Source organism: Pagrus pagrus (assembly GCF_965226575.1).
Source record: "Pagrus pagrus genome assembly, chromosome: 24".
Classification (NCBI taxonomy): domain Eukaryota; kingdom Metazoa; phylum Chordata; class Actinopteri; order Spariformes; family Sparidae; genus Pagrus; species Pagrus pagrus.
In genome coordinates this window covers 2,936,260-2,941,281 of record NC_140206.1, presented here as the reverse complement: position 1 = coordinate 2,941,281, position 5,022 = coordinate 2,936,260, and positions in this window count along the sequence as shown.

Here is a 5,022-nt window from a genome sequence, read left to right as displayed (position 1 = left end):
TTCCTCCCCGGACTCAACCTACCCTCGGCGCCGTGAGCGTTTTGATTGGAGAACGATACCGCTTATCTGCACCTGATTGGCCGAGAGGGCTGTCAATCATGAGAACTGCCCCGCCCACTGTTGGGTCGAGTTATCTCCATCACTCACCGTCAGTGAGTATTTTACAAAGATTACTCATGTTTACTTACTTTTATACTGTTTTAAAGACGTTTTACTCTCTTATAACTGTTTATATAAGACATGCAAGCACCACAGAGATAATGTATGAGAGTTTAGAGAGGAAACATCGTGGAAACGTTGGCTAAATGACAGAAACAACTCACTGCTGACTGATTTTTAGCTGCAAAACAGAAAAGTTGATGAAAAAAGTTCAATAACAACCAGCAATTTATAAAATCCCACTTAAAAACCTTAAAAGTTGACTAGTATGCTGTTCTCTGAAACTGAAAACTCTGAACATGAACAATTAACTTTGACCCAAGAAAACAGGTAAACGTCAGGAAATGTTCCCTCAAGGTTATTTTTGGTTCCAGAGACATTAGTTAAAGGTTATTGTTTATAAAAAACCTTTAGAAAATATTCCCTAAAGATTCTCTGAGAGTGTTTTTGTGTAACTTTCAGAAAACCTTAAGAGAATGTTCCATAAAATAAGCTTCAGGGAACCTTTAAGGAAGTGTTAGGGAACATTCCCTGAAGGTTCTCTTCTGTAGCCTTCAAATAACCTTCAGGGAATGTTCCCTAAAGGTTCTTTGAAGTGTATTTTTGTGTAAAATTCAGATAACATTTAGGGAACATCAACCAAAGGTTCTCTGAGGGTATATTTGTGTTATCTTCAAATACCTTTCCATGACTGTTCCCTTTGGTAAATTTTCAGAGAACCTTTAGGGAACATTCCCTATCGTATCCTTTAAAGAGCTTTCTAGGAATGATCTTTAAAAAGGTTGTGCTTACAAAAAGGGACTGTTCCCTAAAGGTTCTCTGTGGGCATTTTTGTGTAACCTTCAAAGAATCTTCAGGGGATGTTCCCTAAGGGTTCTCTCAAGGTTATATTTGTGCAACCTTTACAGAATTGTTAGGGAACATTCCCTGAGTGTTGTCTAAATTTTATTGTTAAAAAAAACTTGGAACGTTCACTGAAGGTTATCTGAACATTACATTTTTGCTGTGAAGTTTCTAAATGACCATCACAGCCACTTTTTGGAGCTACGTTATCAGGTTAATCATTAAGCCACAGTGAGGCGAGGACAGATTTCATGATATTTATATTTGAGGTACGGAATAGATACTTTCCCAACATCTGTCTCACTTCTTACTGTCATTTTATATCATTATTTTCTGCTAAATACCTATTTTTCTTGCTTATTCTGACTCAGTAAGTATTTGTCTGTGCAGCTTGTTTCCTTTTGAACATAATTAATGTTCTTTTATTAGAAATGTGCTTTGCATTTTCTTATTTGTACGTTTTTTACATGGATTCTGTTGTAAATGCAGCTTCGTATTTAATTTTGTGTTTAATAATAAACAACCAGGTGTCCACATGTCACCCCTGACACTTGAAGTCCTGATAATATTTGAGTGAGTCAGTGTAAATGACCACTGAGACGTATGTTGTGATGTCTTGTCTGAGTGTGACACCATCTGAGCTGGTTGGGTACTGCACTCACTCAGACTGTTTCCTCAGCAGGTGGCGTCTCTGGACTGAACTAAACACTCACAGCACCATCTGCTGGTGAGAAAGAGAAGAGCGACGAGATGAGAGGTGGTGACATGCCATTTGTTTTATTACAGACATGCAGCTCTTTTTTCTATATGAATGTATTTTTATACTTCTATATCTTATCTTTTATTTTTATTATATGAAACCTTTAACATTTATTTATAATAAGTACTATTTTCTCAATCAGCTCATAAATGGTGGAAAAGTCAGTTTATTTTCGTTTCCTGCTGTCAGTGAAACAGACTTATTTTGTCTTCACTGTACTGGACCTGAGTCAGATGGCATTTTAATGTTTGTTTTGACCTCCATCGCGCCCCAGGTGGGTGGGGTTTGACTCGAAGTATAAAATAATGACCTACAAAAGAGATTACTCACCGGGAAGTATTTTTGGTAAGTGCTTCAGTTTACTTTTTCCCCGTCTCCTCAACTTTTTATCTGACTTTATCACAGTAAACTCCACCCACCTGGAGCTCCAAGGAGGATAAAACAAACAGATTCGTGCTGACTAATAACGCCTCACTTGGAGCATGAAACATTCATGAATTTGGACTGAATGCACTGGAGGAAACCCAGAATCTGCTGCTCACATTTCCACGTAATCAGGTCGACAGTTAAAGGGGAACTCCAAAGAAATGTTCTCGTTATTTTACAGGAATCCACATTTTTATTTAAAAAATCCCTTTTTCTGCAGCAGCTGAGTCCAGAGCTTCAGTCTGACTGAAGATCACCAGCCTGGTTGTTGCTGCACACCTTTTTGCTTTTGTATGCAAGCACACTATACGGCCAAAAGTGTGTGGACACCCCTGCTAAAGGGACAGTTCACCCTCAAATCAAAAATACATATATTTCTTCCTACTTCCTGCTTTTTTATCCATCGAGATAGTTTTGTTGTGAGTTGGAGATATCGGCTGTAGAGATATCCGCCCTCTCTCCGATATGTCAGAACTAGATGGCACTCAGCTCGTGGTGCTTAAAGCAGTTTCATGGAGGAACTATTTAACAGTAGTTGCCCCTCTAACCCCTTCAAGTGTGGTGATATAAAGAGCAAAAACGTCCAAGTCAGGGGTTTGTGACCAGGAGTCAAGAGTTCCTTGTTCCTTCAACCTTTTCCTCACCCTAACCAAACTGCAACCAAACCAGGGTTTGTCCTATTTGTAGGTTGGGAGTGAAAAAATGTTCACAGATAAGTTTTATTCATGTTGAATTTAGCCGATTTTCTTATCATGGATGTAGCAAGAGGCGACCGAATGAAACGCACCGTTACCTTGAGTACAACTTATAATGTAAGTACACAACTCAACAGAATATATCAGAAAGATCACGTTGTTTTTAGACGTCTTGATGCAGAATTCCTTCATATTTTGTCTTTGAGTGAGCCTTTTCTATTCTGCAAGTGCCTGTCTTGAGAAATCTTTGTTGTAATCTCTACGTGTCACTTTTTCCAGCTAACAGCAGCTCTCAAAGTTTAATTTTGTGGCAGAAATCCCCCGTGAGCAGCTGCATTTTCACTGCATGCAGCAGTAAAGCAGAAAACAAAGGAAGGAAGGAAAAGGGAGACAAACAAGGCGATCCCTAACGAAGCTGCAGGGAGGAGAGGCGATAATTCACCAACACCCACACCTTCTCAAAAGCAGTCAGCTTCCTGCTCCTTTCAAAATGAGGGTGATGGGTGCGCTCGGCAGATCCCTCCCACGCTGCTTAGCGGCTGGCTTCCGCCCACCGCCCGTGGAGCCGCCCACCTCCAGCCGTTGCCACGGCAACACATCATCATCAGTGACTTGCACTGGAGGAGGAGGAGGACAGGGAGAGGGAGGGGTGGCTGGTTTGAGCGCCGAGCCGGGCTGCCACTGTGAACGCCGAGCAGCATGGGTGTTCATGAGCTATTCTCTGGAGACAGATCTGAGTGTGTGTGTGTGTGTGTGTGTGTGTGTGTGTGTGTGTGTGTGTGTGTGTGTGAGAAGGGGGGCGAGAGAGGGAGGGAGAGAGAGAGAGGGAGAGGATGATGGGAGGTATGTGAAAAGGACCTGCGTCAGAGTGAGTCATCAGCCGGTTTCACAATGTGTTGATGTGACGCTGATGCAAATGGCCTGCGCAGGGATTCATCTTCAAAAAAAAAAAAGAGAGGAGAAGAAGAAGAAAGCAAACAGAGGACAGAGAAGCTCCTTTAAAGGAAGCTGCACTGTCCTCTGACGGTCTGAGCGTGTCACCGCCGCCTCTGTCTACCTGCTTCTTTTTGGGATTACCGAGCAGTTTTCGGTGTCCCTGCTGCTGCTGGAGGAGCTCAGATCCTGCAGCCAGGATTCAGTTGGTTTTATGAGCACGACACTGAAACTCCCCCAGCTCCTCCCTGCAGCGGGACACTAATATGTAATTTACCAAAACATTATTATCACTGCATTATAGTGTTACACAGACTATAACCTATTATCACAGCGCTACAAAGGCCTTCTCTGCCCCATTAGTCACTGCACCTCTGACTCGAACAATGGCTGCAGAAGATCTGTCTGGAGCACTTTAGCGAATATAGCGTGAATAATTGGAAATTACTGTCACCAGACATCCAAATAAAAGCCTTCAAGATAACTTCAGGCCAGTGTTGGCCCCCAGAGTTGAGCAAAAAACACTTCAAACTGGTCCAGCAACTGGACATGCTCGATTTACACTGATGTTTAGCCGTCGTTGAGAAGATGTCGTTACAGTTACAGTTATAATTAACTGACACAATTCACAAGCAGTGTCGGGTAAGCTGTGGCTAAATGTCACAACCAAATGTGAGCCAGCTTTGGGTCGGTTATGTGTCGATTTAAGTCCCTTTAGACTTGGATTAGCTCATGTTAGCAGCCTTCAGGCTAGTTTTGGGCCAGTGTTGGCACCCGGAGTTGAGCCAGAGGACTTAAAGTCTGGCTGTTTTAAATATCTATAAATAAAATGATCCGCAAACGCATTCTTAGTCTAAAATTCAAATTAATGTTAAAATGTTAGCATATTATCTTCCAGAGATGCAGAGAAGAGTTTGGTAAATAATCCAAAAATCTTTTGTATGTAATAAAAATACAACTGATGAACATTAAAAATTAATCTGATGTTATTCAGATCGCTGTCGTTGATCCACCATAAAACACAGACATGTTCATTTTTAAGCTGTAAAATGTCCCATTCAGTACATATCTAAGAGACGTTCTTATATTAAAAAATATTGTTCATTTTCTAGATTTTCTGTGTAAAAATCAGCCTCGAACATCCGTCCAAACGCTCATGACAAGTTACCTGATTTAAAGACATTGATCACAGAACGCACCTCACAA